This window comes from Balaenoptera physalus, assembly GCF_965194825.1.
Source record: "Balaenoptera physalus genome assembly, chromosome: 1".
Lineage (NCBI taxonomy): Eukaryota > Metazoa > Chordata > Mammalia > Artiodactyla > Balaenopteridae > Balaenoptera > Balaenoptera physalus.
The window spans coordinates 14017675-14038942 of record NC_138882.1 but is presented as its reverse complement, the minus strand read 5'-3'; the positions used below and the strand labels follow the sequence as shown (position 1 = coordinate 14038942).

Genomic DNA, 21268 nt, shown 5'->3' with positions numbered 1-21268 from the left:
AGGCTGCCTGATACCTCTCCCCCACCCAACTCCGGAGGCAGCCTGACCGCATGTTGTGCTTTGGGGGTGGGTGGGGGGAGATTGTACCTTTAGTGCTTGTAAACCTACACCAGGACTGGGGCCAGCACCTCACCACACCAGCTAGGTCTGGCCAGGACATGGGCACTGGGAAGGTCCTAACACCCCCTGAGACGCAAAGCCTGTGGACAAGAGCTGCCATCCCCATCCCCACCACTCAGGACTTGGGGAAGAGGGGCATGGAAAGCGAACCAAGACCCCCAGAGCAAGGGCAGGAGAGCAGGGCTTGCCAGGGAGAAGGCAAAGAACCAGGTGAGATTCTTGAGGTTCCTTTGTCTCCAGCCAAGGCTCCTTGCCCTCTCCCTGGGGGCAGTGCCAACTGTCCCCCCCTCCCTCACTGGCCAAACCCAGAACCAGGGCACCCTATCCCTTCCCACCAGCCAACAAGAAACAAAAGCAGTGAAAACACCAAGCTTTGTTGCTAGGAAAAAAAACACCCTAAGTATTTAAATTAAAACTGAAGCTCCAGTCAACTGAGCCAGCAGTGAGCTGGTGATTGCAGACACACAGACAGGCCCCCATTCTTCCCCAAGCCCCAAGGTCTCCAAAGGCAGCAGGAAGGGGCTAAGGGCCAAGTCTGTCTGTCACCAAGAGGGAGCCTCCGGGGAAGTAAAGATTAGGGCAGGGGTGTCCTCAGGGGGTCCCAATTTGGGGGCACAGGACTGTAAACATGACCCAGCTTGAGGGCCAGGGGTGCCCCAGCTCCCCGAGATTCTCCCTGGATGAAGAATGGCCACTGTAGTGAGTGAAAAACAGAAGCTGGTCTCGAAGCAAAGCGAGACCTGGTCTCCCTCTTGGAATATTGTGGGCGAGAAGGGGGCTGAGTCTGTGAGCTGAGAGGGGCTGCGATGGAGGTAGAGGGTTCTGGAAGCCAAATATGTCTTTGCAGCTGCTTCTTCGCTCCTGTCAGATTGGCACCCGGGCCCTTTCTGGGCTGTGAGTCAGCTCACGGCCCCTCCTCCCTAGGGGAACCTGCTGGAAAGTCAGCTCAGGCCACAGCTGCCCAGCCCAGGCCTGGACAAGGTCAGGCGAGCTCCCGAGAGGCCCTGCCCCAGGCTGGGGGTGGGAGAGGTGGCTTCGGGAAGAGAGAGGATGTGGTTAAGGAGTGTTGGGAGAGCGTGAGAGCTGCCACAGGAACACAGACATGGCCCAAGGCCAGAGGGCCGCTACTGTCCCAGGAGCACCACCTCAAGGCCTGGCTGAGGCCCCGGGGGAAAGTCCTGCCTCGGCCTCACTCCGGGCCGGGAGCCCCGGGGACCAGGCCATCTCACGGTGCTGGGCACACAGGAAAGCCCACGCTTACGGAGGCAGCCGGCGGCCAGCAGGCAGGCAGCTCCTCCGGCGGGCCCTGGAGCCAGAGGGTCAGGCCCAGGTGCGGTGTAGCACAGCCCGGCCTCCTGTCCGCGCGAGGCCCAGTCCGGAGCCTCTGGACCAGCGCTGACTGCGCATGTGCCTTCCAGGCCACAGCTCCTCACAGGTCCCAGCTGCCCCAGTGGAGGCCTGTTGCCAGCAACACGCCTCTGCTAGGTGATTCGGGACAGGCGACCGAGGCACCTGCAGGGCTGGGTTGGGGGCTACAGTTCTCACAAAACCCGCTCTCCGGCTGCTTGAGCATCACCCAGGGCCTGGATTCTCCTGAGGATCAGGCACGATGGCCTCCTCACGGCTGGGCTTCCTCTGAATGACAGAGGTCCCAAAGCACCCCTCAGAGCCCAGCATCTTCTCAGAGCCTGAGTCCCCGAGAGCAGACCAGGCAGGGACCTCCGGGCTCAGCCCGACTGCGACTGCCCTCAGGGCCAGGTCGCCGTGTCTCAGGGCTGGGCCCGTCACAGCAGGGCCTGGGGCTGGAGTGGCACCAGAACCAGGGCCAGTGCTGACCTCAGGTCTGCCCTTGACCACTTCCCCTTGGTTCCGGCCCTCAGCCCTATCCTCAGGGCTGGGCCTGGCTGCGGAGCCACTGGCTCCTCAGGGCCCTGAGCTCCTGCCCGTACCACTCGTGCAGCTGGGCGAAGGAGGCCGATTCGAAAGGCCCGTTGGGCGCTGAGGCCCGCCAGCGGGGCGGCAGTGGCCGGGGGCTGGGGCCGGGCCGGGGGCTGGGGGTCTCCGCGCTCCACACGGCACAGCCGTCCTCCTTGGGCGGGAGTGGGCTGCCTGCGCGCACGGCCGCCAGGCGGTGACCCAGCTCGCGCACCACCAGCCGCAGGTCGCCGAAGCTGGCCCGCGACAGCGCCTTCACCCAGCCCTCCATGGCGGCCCGGCTCTTCGGCCGCCAGCACGTAGGTGCGGGCCCGGGCCCCAGCGAAGCGCACGGCGAAGGCGAACTCCTCGGCCGCCTCCACCAGCTGCACGGTGCAGCCCTCCACGGGCTCACGGCTAGCCCCGTCCCCGAAGCAGAAGAGCATGGTGCCGCGCGGCACAGACCAGCGGCGGTGGTGGGCTGCATGCCGGCCGCCCTTCTTGTACAGGAAGCACGCGTTGTGGGCCGCGGCGTCGCAGGTGGCGTGGAAGGCCAGGCTGCGCTGGTTCAGCTTCATGGCGGCGGGGCCTGGGGGCTCGGGACCTCTCAGCCACTGCTCACTTCCCCGCCCTCTGCTCAGTTCTGGGGGCCCGGCGGGGGGCCGGCCCGGCCATGGCCCGGGACCCGCTTGGTGGCAGCGGCGGCGGTGCTTTGTCTCCCCGGCGGCTGAGCCGGCGCAGCCGCGGGAGAGCGCGAATCCGACGGAAGGAAGCGGGGACAGCCGGCTGTTTTTCTAATTCTTCACTGTTCTATAGTATTCTGTTATCTTAATATAGTATGGTGTATCTATTCTATAATTGATAGATCCTTGGATCATTTGCAGTTTGGGCTCCTAGAAATAGTGTTCTTAAATATGCCTTGTGGTGAACATAAGTACATATTCTATCAAGTGAAATTGCTAGTGCGAGGGCAGAATCAGAATTGTCATGCATATAGCAGTGATGCCTAAGGCCCATGCGTCTTATAAGGCTTATTTCCTAAAAAATAACACTTGGAAAGGATACTTTTATGATAACAAGATAGTAATTGCTTTCCTGAGTCCTATGAGAGAAGGGGGAGTTTTCTTTTCTGTATCTTAAGATTTCTTCTAGTAATTAGTAGGGCTTGCAGTTTTCAAAGCCAAAAGTTGAAATTTCATTCATGACCACCCAGGGTAAAAAGCTGATCTAAGAACTCAATATTTACAATACAAAATGAAAAGGGACAAAATGGGATGACTAACAATTGGATACGTGGTGTAGAAAATTATTGATTAGAAACCATACCAGAATCGTAATGTAAAATGGTCAGTGTTAACTGGACACCATTGCTTTGGTATGAATAAGAAAAAAACATGAAGGAAGTCTTACCTTATTAGGTTAATTTGATAGTTACATTCAGGATAAATTAAAGGGGAGAGATAGAAGCAATTAGAAAGCTTCTAAACCATTTAAAATTAATGGTTACTCAGACCAGAAGTGAAGAATGGGTATAGAATGTGTGCGTGTGTGTCTTTATGTGTGTATTGTGGGCAACTAGAGCTACACATACAATAGACAGGGTGAGGGAAGAATTGACAAGACATGACAACTGACTGTACACTGTAATGAAGGATGCAACAGAAATTACGTTTGATCCTGGGTAATGGCAAAGCACATAAACTGGACGTTCAGGAAAAGTGTTCCATTTCACAGGAAGAGTGAATTGGTTTCAGACACACTGAATATTGTCTGATCCTGACATCTCAAAATGAAACTGATTAACAACCAAAAGAGAAGCATAGCCTTGACATGCAGACTGAGATGGCAATGGGAAGAAATAAAAAGAAATAAATGGGGACTCTCAAGACACCTCTATTTAATTTTAAATAAAATTTAAAATGATTGAAAAATAATTTCACAGATGTTCAAAGAATGTTCTTCCCTTGAGACTGATATGTAGACTCACTGGTTTAATCACATTACATGTTGAGCTAGTTAATATATAAACAGTATTTGAGAAAGATTTCAAAGCTCTCCTGCTTAAACTTCTGGCAAATAACTGCCAGAACGCAATTAGAGCCCACACACTTCAACTCTGAAGTCTGAAGCCAGAAATGTATAAATGTGTTTAGTTTAAATTAGCTATAGGATGTGAGGACTGGGTGGATGATTGAATTTTTTCTAAACTAGCTTAATGTTACATCCATTTTTCTGTATCCTACGCTTATCCTACACGTTTTACATAAACATGTATAAAATGAAACCCTTATTTTTATAGTTTTAACCTTTTATTCTCCTAAATTTTATAACATAGTTCACATAGTTATCTTTCTATAGGCTCTAATAATATTTACAATTAAAATCTCATTTCCATATGAATTATTAATATTTGTAGGTTACACATTGATTTATGCAAAGTTTAGTAAATTTACATGAAGAATAGAGAGGAAAAAAATGGACCTAGTTCGTTGATCTTCACAGCTTTGAGAAGGTTATTTGATCCAAATGGCTCAAATTGTTCATAGGTATTAAGAATTTTGAGAGGTTTTGAATGAAGTATTATGATGGTAAAAGGGAACTTCAAAATATCTTAATAGAGAAGTAGTATGTTGAGGAAACAATCTTTGAATATTGGAAATATATATAAATACATACTCTTTAAGTCTCTCTAAGTCTCATTCTCTTTGAAAAATAATAACATATTATTAAATAAATAGCTTATATTTATTGAGGGCTTACTATTTGTAAGAACTTGGCATTGTTGTCATGTCACTTTAAAAAAAATTCTTTGAATCTTTCCAACAAGAATATTAAACATACTATAATTATGCCCTTTTACAGTTGAAAAAATAAATCATACCCAACAAGGTCAACTGGAGGCAGTTCTTATATAAGGACCTAAATCTCCCAGACTCTGAGGCTACAGTCTCAACCTCCAGTTGCCACTGCTGACCAAGCTGGCATGCATTTACTGAACAGGTAGATTTGCCAGATTTAATAAATAAAAGTACAGGACATCCAGTGAAATTTGAACTTGAGATAAACAATGAATAATGCAATCATTTATAGCAGAAGTGTGTCACATGTAATATTTTAGCACATGCTTATACCCTCCCCCCAAAAGTTGTTTACCTGAAATACAATTTAACTGGGCTGCTTGCATTTTTTCTGACAACCCTACAAACAGGCTGTCTTGTTTTTTAGACAAGCCCTGGACATCTGATCAGGAACACTTGCACTTAAAAGAGTTCAGAGAAACTAAAGTCTATGGGAGATCAGAGATCATTTCTCAGCAAGGAGAATTTCAAATGACTTGACCATTTATTGTGTGTCATAAATAAGAAAATACTACACAAAGGAGTTACTGGAAGAGGACATGTTTTTCTTCTACTAGACAGTGTGCTGTTTCTACCGCAGTCCAGCGCCTGGGGAGAACAATAGTGGCCTGCTATATACCTATGTGTTTAGTCTATGGGAATCTTCTGGTTGCCTGTGTTGAGTAGTTCTGTTTAATGCTAACTTTTTAACCTCAGGGTGCTAGTCTTTTACTTTAAAAGATTTAGTGTTATGTATTAAAGATCTGAGAGTCAAGTTAAATTATATAGCTATTTAATTAATTTCTCAATGCCATAGTTTTCATAATTTTAATGCTTCCAAATAATTTTCATAGTTTTCTCCATTTAGTGAATAAATGAATGCTATCAGTTTCCTCCCTAAAAGATTATGCTCTTACATATGTCTAAGAGTTGTGGAGGGAGGATACTGGCTAATATGCTAAATTGCTTTCTCCTTTGCTTTGTCTCTCTTGAGACTTTTTAATCTACTTTAATATACCTACACACCAACTTCATACTCTACCAATTAACCATTCATTACCTAATTATCTCCTCCAGCTGAGCACTCTACTTCTTTAGAATAATTTTCCCCTCATTATGATTCTTGTAACAGTATTATTTGCACTCTTTAGAAAGTTATTTCTAGTAATTTGAATTGCATTCAAATAATTCAGCTGATTTATAGCAGGCATTTTTCAATTTTCCTTAGATTTTTGCTATTGAAAGAGTTAGACTGTAATTCTTAAGGCCACTTCAGAATTATCAGTCTCTCTTAGAATTTTACAAAATGTACTAAGCCCTCTTTTCAATGCAGTATTATTAAAAAATTCCAGGATACTAAACATATGGTAGACAATTTCATTATCACAAATGATACTCAGGATAAGTAATATTATTTTGTGATTCTGAGTATTTAGAAAAATGAAACAAATATATTCCCATTGTAAAGTAGTTTTTTAAAAGTCTGCATCAAATAGCCATAATGGAGTAACTGGTACCCAGACTAGCCCTTCCATTATAAAGAATGATAAGAGAGGACAGCTGTTTTCAGGTAATGGGCAACAGGCAGTACATAGCTGTGATTCTTACATAAAGGGAAATTCAATTTAGCCCCATAAATTCCCAGCTTCATGCCTGCGGACAATTTCCCAATGAACCACAGCTTGGAGCTGGGGTCCCAACAAAGCACACACTCCCACAAAGCTGAGTAGAAAGTGATTAGAATAAAGTGGCTGGAACCTGTTGGGCAAAGCATCAGGAAGGGCAGTTCTTTGAAGAAGGAATTCCATTGGTCAGGGTGAGACACCTGCCAGTGTACCAGGGCTGGGATATATGTGCACAAAATGGGACCACTCAATTCTAATGGGATACCAACCTCTACAGGGTTGAGTAGCAATGGAGCAGTGCTGGTCACGGGGAAAGGCACAAAAAAGCAGTGTCTGGTGACATCTGGCCTTGCCATTGGAGAGATCTCCTTAACATGTATGCTGAGACGCCAGAAAGGCCTCAAAATAAGAATGACATCCTGACAAAGCTGAAACCCAAGTCTGAAAAAAATCCTTAGGGAAGACAGGACATGGAATTTGAGTATTGCCAACCTATTGGGGCTGGGAAACACTTTGGGCCTCCCTTGAGTCTACATCAACAGAGTGTAAAACAAGTCTAAATAAATTCAAGGGAACCCAGAAGTAATTAAACTGCCAGCTAAAATTAAAATTTTCAGAAAGAGAATTCTGCATTTTTACAAGATAGTATTCAAAATGTCCAGAATTTAATACAAAACAAAACAAAAACTATCATCAATAAAAGTGCCGAGATGATTCAGTGTGGTAAGGATAGTCTTTTTCACAAATAATGCTGGGACAACTGGATACCTACACATGAAAGAACAAAGTTAGACTCCTACCTCACATCAAATACAAGAATTAATTCAAAATGGATCAAAGACCTAAAAGTACATTAAAAATATATAATACTTGAGGGAAAACATAGGTGTAAACATTCACGACCTTGCAGTAGGCAATGGTTTCTTAGATATGACACCAAAAGCACAAGTATCACAAGAAAAAAAATAGATCTACTGGACTTAATCAAAATTAAACATTTCTATGCCTCAAAACATCCCATGAAGAAAGTGAAAAGACAATCCACTGAGTGGAAGAAAATATTAAAAATCATATTTCTGATGAGAAACTTATATCCAGAATATACAAAGAACTCTTGCAACTTAATGAAAAGGCAAAACACTCATTTAAAACATAAGCAAAGGTTCTGAATAGATATTTTTCAAAAAAAAAAAAAAGAAACATACAAATGGCCAATAAGCACATGAAAAGATGCTCAACATCATTAGCCATCAGGGAAACGCAAACCTAAACTATAGTGAGACACAACTTCACACCCACTATAATGGCTATGATCAAAAAGACAGATAGCAAGTGAAGATATGGAGAAATTAAAACTCTTATACATTGCTGGTGGGAATGCAGAATAATGCAGTCTCTCTGAAAAACAGCTTGGCAATTCCTCAAACAACAACAACAACAAAAAACCAAAAACAAAAAAACCCCAATCCCCCCCAAAAAAAGTTACCATACAATCTAGCAGTATCATTCCTAGGCGTCTACTGGAGAGAATAACATGTTCACAGAAACTTACACATGGAGGTTCAAGAAAACATTATTCATAACAGTCATAAAGTGGAAACAATCCAAATATCCATAAATCCATGAATAAAGAAAACGTGCAACGGCATATTCATTGTTCTCGTGGCGTATTAATGGAGACTGGGGCCAGTGCGCCTGCGTGATTAGCGCCTCCGGAATCGCGAGAGCGATCACCCGGGATCTCAGGTGGCGGGAGGACCCGGTTGGTTGGCTGACTCGGTTGTGCGGAAGGAAAGGTCCGGAAGCCGAGGGCCGATGTCAAGCCCCCATGACACTGCTTGACCGAAGAAGGTCAGACAAAGGAGGTGTGACGGCGGGATGATGGGAAGAAACGGGGTCGCAGCCCCAGGGAAAAGAAGTCAGATCTATGATGGAGCTCGTGCAGGTGGTGGGTGACTTTTGCAAGTGTTTCTGCTTCAAAACTGCCTGGAACCCGGTCCCTCCTTCCTGCCTGTAGTGCTGCACCTTTCTCCTGAGACTTTTGCTGGGGTCCCTTCCTTGGACATGCCATCGTTATCCTCGGTGCGGCGGACTGGATGAGGTTCGCCGTCGTTTCTGTGCTGAAAGAGCCCAGCCAGCAGCTCATCTCAGAGGTAAAAATCCCCCTTCCTTCGCATGTGATTTACCCTCAGCCGCCTGGATTCCAATTCAGCTTTGAGATATCTTGCCCTGGCTGGCGTACTCTTCTCAAGTGTCACCTCTCTTGTGAAGCCTGACCCCAGAACACCCACGTAACCCCTGGCTTCTCTGCAGCACATCGTCTTGAACTTCTTATTGCCACCGCAGCCTAGTCCACTGCCTGGAATTAGAAAACATCAGTAAAGCAGTTCTATTAAAACAAACTAATACATGTGACTTGAATGATAAAGGACTATAAAATTGAAGGTTTTTTAAAAGCCATAATGCTGAGCATAATGCCTGACACATAATGGGTGTTCATATTTTTTTTTGAATGGAGTAATAGGTAAATCATCTGGTCCAACTTGTCTTTTACAGATGAGGAGAGGGGAGCCCCACACTTCTGAATAGCCATAAGGTTTTCCCATGTCACCTAAGTTCCTACAAGGGAAGCAAAAAGTTGCCTTTGTTGGGCTATACCCTTTTTGCTGAAGATATCAGACAAAACAGTAAGTCACCAGAATTTTTTAATGACCCACAGTAAGAAAGAAATGCTGTTTTTCATGTGGCTAAATTTAATCAGTGTATAGCAACCCTTCATTAGGGATTATGTTCTTCCTTTTTTTGTGTGTTAAAATGTCTCAATAAGATTAAGAGTTACATAATAGGAGCTTGGGGGCATTTTTAATGACTATTTGACAAAATAAATAATAATATCTTCCTTTTAAGTACTAAAAAAAATGAAGTACTGATACATGCTACAACATGGATGAATTTTGAACACATCTTGCTAAGTGAAAAAAGCCAGTCACAAAAGACCACATATTTTATGATTTCATTTATATGAAATGTCTAGAGTAAGCAAATCTATAGAGGATAAAAGTAAATCAGTGGAGGGAAACGGGGAGCATGACTGCAAAAGGGTACGTGGTTTCTTTTAGGGGTGATGAAAATGTTCTTAAATTGAGTGTGGTGATGACACAAGTATGTGAATATACTAAGAACCATTGTGTCGTTCAATTTAGATAAATGGTTAAATTATATGGTAAATTTTCTCGGTAAAGCTGTTGTTCACCCCCAAAGCAATGATCATACAAAGAAATAATTATAAATATATAACTTTATAATTATATATATGTGTGTACTAACACGTATTACACATAGTCATGAAAAAGCAGTTAGTAGAAACCAAACCTGAAATGACGCAAAGGTTATACTAAACAAATACAGATTTAAAGCATCTATTAAAAAATCTTTGAATAGTTAAAGCAAAAAGTAGTCTGAATTAATCATAAATGCTAATCTTATCTGATAAATGGAGACAATAATAATGAGAAGTTTAGAACTAACTAAAATTTTAATATAACTATTTGATGGTCATAGCAGATTACAGGTGACAGAATAAAAAAGTTAGTAAATTGAGGGCAGGTCTGTAGAAATTATCAGTCTGAAGAACAGAGGGACAAAGAACGAAGAAAAATGAGCCAAGTTTCTGGGGACCTGAGTGGAACAATATCAAACAATAAACTAATTGGGACAGAAAAAATTTGAAGAAAAAGACTAAAACCTTTAAAATTATATGAAAATTACATTTAGATTCCAGTAGCTCAGTCAACCACTAACAGCATAAATATAATCAGTAGGCACGTTAAGGAAAGTTAGTCAAATTGTAGAAAACTAAGATAAGAGAAAATCTTGAAAACAACCAGAAGGAAAAAAAATTATATACATATGAACAATGGGAAGAATTTTTGCTGATTTCTCATCAATAATGATTTAAGCCCAAAAGAACAAAATATGTCAGTGCACTGATGGATTTATAACATATGTAGAAGTAAAAGATATGACAACAATCATCAAAGGATGTGAGATGCTAAACAGAGTTATACTGTTTAAGGTAATTATATTTGCAAAGAAGGAAGTGGGAAAGGGGATATAAAGTATTTGCATGAAGATGATGGAGCTGTTACTATTACGGGAGATGCTGTATAATAAGTGCGGACTACATTAGTGAACAAGACAGACTTTGTCCCTATTTTAAGTAGGGACAAAATAATGTGACATAGTGAGTCTTGCAAGGAAGACAAATGAATTACACCAATGTTTATTTGACTTAGGTTGTAAATAAGTAATAAGGAACATTGCAGTGTAGAATTTGATAAAGATGATGTGGAGAGTTATTTGTGATAGTGATACAGCAGCAGGTGGGTATTATATTTTATAACATTCAGCAATTTTTCCCATAATGAAGTTTATATATTGTTTTATTCTCAATTAATGGTGACCTTCTTTGAGGCTATAACTCTCTTGTTCATCTTTGGATCTGTAACTACACTTAGCCCTGTGTCTGACACAGCACAGACTATACCTTCAAAGATCATGAAATTTTCAACAAGAAAATTCCACAATAAAATAATTCCTATTCAGATTATTGCCTTATACCAAGTCCTGAAAAAATAAAGTGTTAGGTAATGGGTTGAGAATAACGTCCAGGTATATTTTCAAGATACCCAGGTTGGGGGTAAAACTTAGAAACAAAACAGACTTTCTTTAGTACAGGTTCTTAGAATGCCCTTTTCTATTAATAATTTTAAGTATTAGGAGAAGTTTGGTCTCCTGGCTTTGAGGAAACTTTCTAGTATTTCCTTTGTGAGTGATTTTGGAAGCCTGGTTTTCACCTGTTTCTCTGATTTGGCCCAAGTTTAATCAGTCAGTAATATTAAACAAACTTCCAGTTTTCAAAAAGTGAGAACTACATGCCTGATTACTTTGTATTTTATGATACATGAAATCAGAAAACGTCTAACTCTTTATATTAATTGTATTTATTATATTTTGTTTACTTTGTATAATATAGAGAATAACATAAAGTATGTGTTATCATATTAACTTTAATTACACATTTCTTAAATTACCATGGTTTTATAAGAGTTTTTTCCTCTTTGGTCATTTGAAACTATTTTAAAAAGAAAAAAACATTAAAAAAAAAAACATTGAATTTTTAATCTCAGAAGTTTCCTTTTACAAGTGATTGGCTATTTCCTAAGTGTAGATCAGGTGTCCCCAACCCCTGGGCCATGGACCAGTAACTGTCTGTGGCCTGTTAGGAACTGGGCCGCACAGCAGGAGGTGAGTGGCCAGCAAGCCAGCAAAGCTTCACCTGTAGGTACAGCTGCTCCGCAACACTCGCATTACCGCCTGAGCTCTGCCTCCTGTTAGATCAGTGGCAGCATTAGATTCTCATAGGAGCGTGAACACTCCTGTGAACTGTGCATGCAAGGGATCTAGGTTGCTTGCTCCTTATAAGAATCTAATGCCTGATGATCTGAGGTGGAGCTGAGGCAGTAATGCTAGCACTGGGGAGTGGCTGCAAATACAGATTATCATTAGCAGAGAGGTTTGACTGCACAGAGACCATAATAAATCAATTGCTTGCAGACTCATATCAAAACCCTATCAGTGAGTGGCAGGTGAAAACAAGCTCAGGGCTCCCAGTGATTCTGCTTTATGGTGAGTTGTATAATTATTTCATTATATATTACAATGTAATAATAATAGAAGTAAAGTACACAATAAATGTAATGCGCTTGAATCGTCCTGAAACCACCCCCCTTCCCTGTTGGTGGAAAAATTGTCTTCCACAAAACTGGTCCCTGGTACCAAAAAGGTTGGAGACTGCTGGTATAGAGTATGATGTTAATATATTTCTCTAGTTCCAATAATTCATTTTAACACTTATGTGATCATTTTTTACTTTTTTATGTTAAGACAGTTAATTTTTTTTGCAAGTGACAGATGGAAGGAGATTTGTTCAGATTTTAAAAAAAGTTTCAATTGAATCTGTTGACACAACTAGCAAACATATGGCAAAGTAACTTACATTCCAGTAAAATGCTTTCGTCTTCTCAGTTCTTAGCAATGTCATATAGCTTCCAGATACATAATGTAAAACTGATTATAATACATTGGACTGAAAAGTAAACTAAGGGCTGAGGGTATCAATATTATAATACCAAACCTTTCCTATCTAGATTATTTAAATTTATACCAACTAGGTTAGTAGTTTTAGTTACCAAACATAGCTGATTGTTTCTATCACATAACCACTAATTTATCCAAAGGTAGTTGTTGAGTCTTTATGACTATGCTAGACAATGCCAGTTCAAAAATAAAATAAAGCATAATCATTGCCCTAACAATATTCACATTAGGTCATTTAGGGAATTTATTTTTAGAGGAACTACTTCAATAATATAAATGACAAAATAGGCCTGGGTAGTTTTGGCCCAAAGTAGATACTGCTTTCTAAATTATTATATTTATAATAATATTAAATTGAAAAACTTATAATTTGAGAATAGTTGAGAGATTTAGAGATGGCATTAGCATATTGATATAGAAGTTGTCAAAAGAAGTTTAGAAACATCTATTGATACATAATTATAAAGAATTTATGTTTCCAGGTGTACATCAATCTGAGTGTACAGCAGTATGAATCATGAATAAAAAATTATATACTGAATTATCTGAAAATTGTTTTGGAAGAGCCGATTACAAAAAGCATCCCATGATCACTGATTCTGCAGTGGCATTATGTCAGGAAGTGTTCCATGTTAAATTCAGTTTAAATAATGTGTCTTTAACCAAGATTAAGTTTTTCATTAGAGTAATTGTCAAAATAAAGTAGCACAATTATGCACTGTGATATCTAAGAGAGGCCTGGACTACCTTAAAAGGCCTCTAATATTTATTTTACTACTAAACTCTATTTTACCAAATCTTCTATATTGAAAAAAATGATTTGTATGAATAGTTGGGAGCTGCCTATGTCACTTAGTTTACAAAGCCCATTTTTTCCTTTATTTTCAATCATAATCATTTGAAATACATTTACAAAAGAGTGGTTATTCTAAAATTATATGCACACCAAAGACATGATTTGACCAAGAAACAAAATAATCATTATATTACCTCTAGTTATCTCAACAATGAAGAAAATTTAATTGGTATTTGGCCTTGGGGAGTAGACTATTATGCCATGTTCTTTTTATCAGAAAATAAAATGTACAAATTCTTAATGTTTACATTAAAACACAGATAGATTAGTTTAAAATATTTTAAAAAGTATTCAGAGGAACACATTGGAATATATTTTAGAAAAACGTTAAGATTTCTTGTAGTTAAGGGAAAAAATGAACCCTCTATTTTTATCTATTTCTTTTTACTATTGTTTTTCAAAATAGACTTTATAATATTATGAACATATAGGTCTGCATATCCTTGAATAAGTAAATGTCCTAGATAGACATATATTTTATTGCCAATAATGGGAATGATTTGTTAGTATATTTTCAGATTGGTCCAATTCCATTATTAGCAATAAAATATATAAGTCTATCTAGGGCATTTGCAGACCTATATGCTGAAATACTGGTAAGAACAGAGAAGAAGACTTTCTGCTCTTTGGTGAGATGCCACAATAGTATACAACTATCAGTTATCCCCAGATAATTTATAAATTGAATTTTCTGCCAATCACCATTTTCTTTGGACTTCTGAAATTGATATTATTTTCTAAAATTGTATGAAGATTAAACGTTCATAATATAAAGTCTACTTTGAAAGACCATAGTGAAAATGGGAAACTATCCAAACTGATACTATAATATATTAAAACCATTGTAATAAATTCTGTATCTATTGGCAGAGGACCAGAAAAATGCCAGTAGTACAGATTAGAGATCTCAGAGGCAAGTACAATCTATATAGAATTTTTAAAATTTTATTATGGAGGACCACTGATTTAGTGTGATTTCTTCATTTCACAACACAAAAATTAAAACTCAGAGAGTAACCCCAGGTCCTACAGCTAATTTACAAGTCTGCACTTAGAATCTATTTCTTCTAGCCTCCAGTGACTTTCCTGTATTAATTGTTTAAAGTCTGTATTGTTGTATGTGGCTATTGAGATTTCTACTGTATTACCCTTTCTGTCTAATAATGATTAGACAGAGATTTTCTTAAATGCTTTAAACCAACAAATCTCCCAGCCTTTATCAATGAGCTCTGTGTATGTTAGGGTATATTTTAGTCACTCCAGAAAGCAGCCTACAGCTTTAACAACTCTGCCTTAACCTTCACTTCCTGCTTGTGTACAACCTAAAGGTCAGCTAGCCTCCTCAGATTTTTTTCCTGGACATGCACACAGACCTGCATATGCACATGAACTTCTAGATTCCCAGGAACATGTCTGAGATTTTCAAAGCTGTCTATAGACATGCCATTTCCCACTTTTTCTTTCTTGCAATTTTTGGTCAGCCTTTCAGTTGTAACTGCTATAGCTGTCTCAGGAGCTGTGATGTTCAACAACTGTCGCTGTTTTCATGGAGCTGACAGATAGATAAAATTGTCACAGTTCTCTGAGGTTGAGCTTTTGGAGAGCTCAAGCTTGTTCTGCTCTCACCAGTGACTAGTAGGCTCCTGTTTTTCACAGCTGCCATAGTTGTTAGGTGTTTTTTTTTTTTTTTCCCAAGGCTGCAGCAGAGCTAGGGAAGAGACATGGGAATAGAGAAAGTTAACATGCCACAGAGCTTGGTATTATTTCTGAGATTCAGCCATTTTTGTCAAATAAGTGATTCCCAGATGTTTAGAAAACTTTTATTAATTTCCAGGGTTCTGAAAAATAAATATTGATGATTATTGCCAGTGTTCTCATTACTTTTGTGGAGGACCATATTTCACTCCACTGTTGATGTGCTTCTCCTCTATGTAGGAATTTAGTATACTATAAATCTGAACATATAAATGAGTTGAGAAAGGGTGTATTCTTTTGAAGAAGGTGTTCAGAAAATAGGTTATTATGTGGAGAAAAATCAAGTTGTTTTCTGCCTGAGAGTATATACAAGATAGGTTTACATTCATTTTAAACATTAAATATGAAAGTAAAAGTATTCAGTTAATGCATATTATGATCATTGATTTTAGGTGTTAATTTGATTGGATCGTAGGGTGTCCGGATATTTGGCTAAGCCTTCTTTCTGATTGAGTGGCATGCCTGAAGAGGACATGAAAGCTCCATACCCCTTCCCTTATATCTTGCTGTATGCATCTCTTCCATCCGGCTGTTCCTGAGTTGTATTCTTTTATAACGAACTAGTAATCTACTAAGTAAAATGTCTTCCTGAATTCTGTAAGCTGCTCTAGCAAATTAATCAAAACCATGTAGGGTGTCATTGGAACCTCCAATCTATAGCCAATCAGTCAGCACAGGTAACAATGTGGACTTGTGACTGGTGTCTTAAGTGGGGGTGGGGGCAGTCCTGCAGGACTGAGCCCTTAACCTATGGATCCTGATGCTATCTCCAGGTAGACAGTATCAGAATTGAGTTGAATTGTGGGACATCCAGCTGGTGCCAGAGACTTTCTTGGTGGTGTGGAATAAACACACACATGATGAAAAATTTCTTTATGTACATTTCAAAAAAAAAAACATGAAGAAGAAGAAGCTAAGGCTGAGTGTAAGAAGAATGAAAAATAAAAGGATAAATAGAAGACAAAATCAGGGATTTTTATATCTCGTATGGGGCACGATTTCAGTGTAAAGGTGGTCCTAACTCTTCCACACTGAGAAAGTGAATTTTTTTAACTTGTGTAGTGAGAGGATAGGAGAGCGCAAACTGAATTGGGTCCTAATTCTGTCCAATTGAATACTTTATTGTAATGATGGCTACTCTTCATGGTCATCTTAATCCGCCCCCACCATTTTTTTTGGAATAAAACTTGTATAGAATGGGAATGATGAAGGAAAAAAATCTAGATCTAGATCTGGATCTGTCTAATCTTCTGTTGGTTCTGTTTCTCTGGAGAACCCTGACTAATACACACATTATATAGGAAAATATATTTGTGATCCAGAGATGAGAAAAGACTTCCTAAAACTCTCAAAGTACCACCGTAAGGTATGATGTTGGTGGCTATGATTACATAAAGTTAAATTTTTCTGTTCAGTGACATATCCTATACATTAATAGATTATAGATTGGGAAAAGGTACTTATAGTTTTTAAAACTAGTAGCTAATATCTAGGATTTGAAGACATTCCTGTAAACTGGCAAGAAAAAAAGGATCTTCAGTATCAAAATAGCAAAAAATATGAAGAGAAAATTTACAGAAGAGGATTTCCAAACCATAGACACATTAGTAACCAAAGGAAAGGAAATATCAATGAGATATTACATAAAAGTCATTAGAATGATAAAATAAGCAGTGGAATGAAGCCACATGTTGGTAGTTGTGTGAGGGCATGGGAATTCTCATGCACAGCTGGTGTAAGGGGTGGTGGGTGTAGCCGTATTGAAGAAGAATCTTTTAAAACTGGTTCAAATTAAGTACTCAGGTCTTCAGACCTAGAAACTTGGCTTTTGCGTGCATATGCAAAAGAAGCTCCCACACAGGTGCATATGGGGACATGAATGAAGTTGCTCATTGCAACTAAATATTCGGGGAATAAATGAAAAACGTGTCTGTTACAAGTTTCTTTTTGAGAACCATTTCTGTGTTAAATGAAGTAGGACTAGTAGATCAGACAAAAGAAGAACATTTGAGTGCTGTTTGGCTGGATTTTCGCATCTTATGAGAAAAGAAAAACAAAGCTTAAGCATAGGATGAGGAAAGCTATGCATGTATGTACTGCATTGTGTTCAAGAGATAAGCTCCATGTTTCTCTGCTCTACTGTAATTAAGATAGTTGTTAATACAATCAGTGTGCTAAGAGGAGATGGACTTTCTTTAGACAGATAAAATATATGAAGAGAAGAGTTAAGGGATCATGGAAAAAAATAGAAATCTAAAGGATTGGGATCTGAGAAAAAGTGCCTGTTGGAAGATGAAATTTTCCACGTTTTCTATGCCCCCAGAGAAACCTGTAGATTCTTCTAGTACAGTACTTCATCTTATTGTAATTATTTGTGTACTCTGGTCTTCTCAACTACACTGAAGAATCCTCCAGGGCAGAAACCATATTTCTTAGTCTTATATCCATGGTTTCCTAGTACAGTAGCTGACGCACAGTTGGCTTTCAGTAAATCTTGGTTGAGTGAACATATTGCCTGATTACAGAAGGCATAACTGACTGAATCTGTGTTTTATCTCTTATGGTGAAGGCTTTTGGTTCCCCTCCCAGATACATTCAGCAGCCTCTATTATCCTATCATCCAGCTTCAGTGCTTGTGGGTTAATAATTGTTTATACTTTCACCCTTTTCTCGGGACTTGCCCTTAACTTGAAGGGGCTTCCTAGGATGTTAGGTACTCACCCTGGACATGAGTTTCACCACTGGAAAAAAAATTGAGATAAGAGAGATTAACATATAATGTTGACAGGATAATTCAAATTAAATTTATAAGATTCACATGCAAGCCCAATGTAATTGTGCACAGTAAAATTTGTATAAGTATGGACAGCATTCCTCAAATAAGTGGTACAAATTATTTCTAGGGAAAGAAATGTTCCCAAATTAATGTTGCCTTATTAATGACGCATGCATTTAGTGAAAAGAAAGTCTTGTGATTTTTTTTTCTAAAATTGATTCTCTACTAAGACAAATCTGTAAGTCTCGAAAATATAGAAATTATATTGACTTCCAAATCTGATTTATTAGGGAAGGAATATATCATTTCCTGCCCACGGTTATGTGACCAGTTAATATTTAAAATGTTGGGAAAGTAACATGACAAACTGCAGTTTCTTTACTGCTCCCCACTCAAAGCAATTTATGTATTCAAATAGGTTAAAAATAACTTTCTGTTATCAGTTGAAATATTTCATCATGTCACCTACCTACCATAATAGTTCAAGATGCTGAGACTTATTTGAATATCATGCTGGGTTGGTGAGAGTTCAGTTAATTATTTTATTTGGCTGTCACTATGCAACTCGTATTTCAAATTTTTAAATAGAGAAAAAAAAAGCTGTAAATGAGACAGCTTATAGGATGTGGCAGTGACATTGCTGACTTCCAGGTCAGTCATAGTTAATTTTAGGAGGGAAAAAAGGTAAGTACAAAAATCTTAATTTTTTTTTTTTTTTTTTAATTTAGAAGCCAGGAAATGGAAGTTATACTTTTTTCAGAAGTAGAAAATTATTGTTGGGGACACCTAGGCTGCTGCAGTGTTTCTCATTTTGGGCCTTCAAAATCCATTTCAATGTTGCAAATGTTTGTTTCATTTTCTTTTATTTTTGGTGAGTAATTCTTAGTAAAAAGGAAACCATGGGCTCTGCAGAAAGAACAGTTGAAAAGTTTGGATCAACTTAAGTAGTCAGATTGGATTCACTGTTGAAGTAAGTGATATTTTCTTATATCGAGGATGATATGAAAAGGCAGAATCAATGTTGATTTAGCAGTGTAAAAATCATCAAAAATTAAAATTGAGTATATTATTTTAAAATAAATGGATGTACCTTTCAGTTATAAAACCAGGTATCTTTCCATGACATTATTTAAAAATTATAGTATTTTAACAAATTATGTTATGGAAGAAAATAACTGAAATTCAGTTTAAAATTCTAGCTCCTGAGACAGAATAATGCTATAAAATATTGAAGACACTTAATCGGAGAAAAGGTGGAGGTACACATAGATGAAGAAAAACATTCAACTGTACCATTTAGTCCATTATATCACTTTCCCAGTAATTAGGTCTTGTGGACACAGTATCTTAGGGCACCTCGTATGCGGCACCTTTCTGGGAGCAATACAACAAACTATGAAAGAAGCAAAATGTGTATATATGTATATGTATATGCCCTCACTTTTAGTAAATAATCACATGTCCAAGGAAAATGCAGAAGGTTGGGTTTAAAACCTGAAGGGCAACTTAACGTGACAAGAGGACATGAATACCTTGCTGTTAACCAAATAAGACAGGTTTCACTGCTCAGGCGCTAGTGCAAATTCATTTAAAGTCAGCAGAGCCAATTCCAACAGAGCTGACACTAGAATGATTTAGATGTTAATCCCGTTGTGTAGTCGAAGTGCAGTCAAAGGCTTGATGATATCTAGAAAACTTATGTTTCTCAAACATACTCAATTTTGAGGAAAAATGTCAACCAAAGTTCATCTGTGAAGTGTCTGTGAAATTTGGTTAGACCTGCTTTGTGTTCACTTGTTTTCTATTTAAAAATAGATGCTCCAAAATTTTTAAATATATTGTTATTCCATTTTTAAAAATTACTTTTAAGAGATAAGAACATGTAATTCACACAAAGTCCTGAACAGTCATAGACACATGTAAGTTTATTCTCTAGATAAGAAATAAACCTAGAATATGAGAGTAACATAAAATATTAAGTAAGTTTTTTTTCAGACAGATTGCATTCTTTGTCACCAAACATATTTTTCTATCATTTTGATGGAAAGTGTTTCATCCGTACTTTCCTATGAGTATATACCCAATTCAAGATTGTTTTATATTAGAATGAATATTTATGGAGTATACTTACAGATTAGACAGTCCGTATTGTCTCCATCTTTTTCTTGTCATCAGTCAGAGAATTCAGAAATAAAAATTATTATGGCTAGAAACCTTAAGAGGAAATAATGTAATCTAAGAAAATTTAGTCCAGTTGCACAGCATGTGAATATGTATCTGAATGCATATGAAAATATACGTGTGAACGTTTTAAAATGGCCACAGATATTTTGAAATTCCTGCCATCGAGGTGGGGGGGGGTGTTATTTTGGTTTTTTGCCATTTAAGTTGTAGGAGTTCTTTATATATTTTGAATATTAACCCCTTATCAGATATATGGTTTGCAAATATTTTCTCCCATTTCACTCTGTTGTTTCCTTTGCTGTTCAGAAGCTTTTAGTTTGATACAGCCGTCACTTGTTTATTTTTATTTTTGTTGCTTGTGTTTTCAATGTCATGTCCAACATAGCATCGTTAAAACCACTGTCATGAAGCTTTTCCCTGTGTTTTCCTCTAGAAGATTTACAGTTTCAAGTGTCATATTGAAATAATTAAACCATTTGTGGGTTCATTTTGTGTATGGTGTAAGATGTGTCCGATAAGTGTCCAATTTCATTCTGTTGCATGTGGATATCCAGTTTTCCAAAATCACTTGTTTAAGAGACCATCCTTTTGCCTTTGTGTATTCTTGGAACCCTTGTTGAAGATCAGTTGACTGTATATGAATAGGTATATTTCTGGGCTTTCTATTCTATTCCTTTGATCTATATGTCTGTTTTTATATAAGTATGATACTATTTTAATTATTCTATCTTTGTAATATATTTTGAAATCAGGAAGTATGATGCCTCCAGCTTTGTCCTTCTTTCTTAAGATTGCTTTGAAATGGGCAAATGGCTTGAATAGACATTTCTCCAAACAAAAGATACAAATAGCCAACAGGTATATGAAAAAATGTTCAACATCCCTAATTGTCAGTGAAATGCAGATCAAAATCACACTGATATGTAACTTCATACCTGTTAGAATGCCCATCAAAAAAAAAAAAAAATGAGAGATAACAAATGTTGGCAAGGATATGGAGAAATTGGAACCTGCACACTTGTTTGAAGTGTAAAATTGTCCA

The 21268-nt window shown here is 38.8% G+C and overlaps 1 pseudogene across 1 annotated transcript; it reads right to left on the bottom strand.

The window, feature by feature from the left end:
* Window positions 1-1983: 1983 nt before the first annotated feature.
* Window positions 1984-2805, bottom strand: LOC309644526 (sesquipedalian-1 pseudogene; annotated as a pseudogene). Its single transcript has one exon. The product of its transcript is annotated as a sesquipedalian-1 pseudogene (transcript).
* Window positions 2806-21268: the final 18463 nt, after the last annotated feature.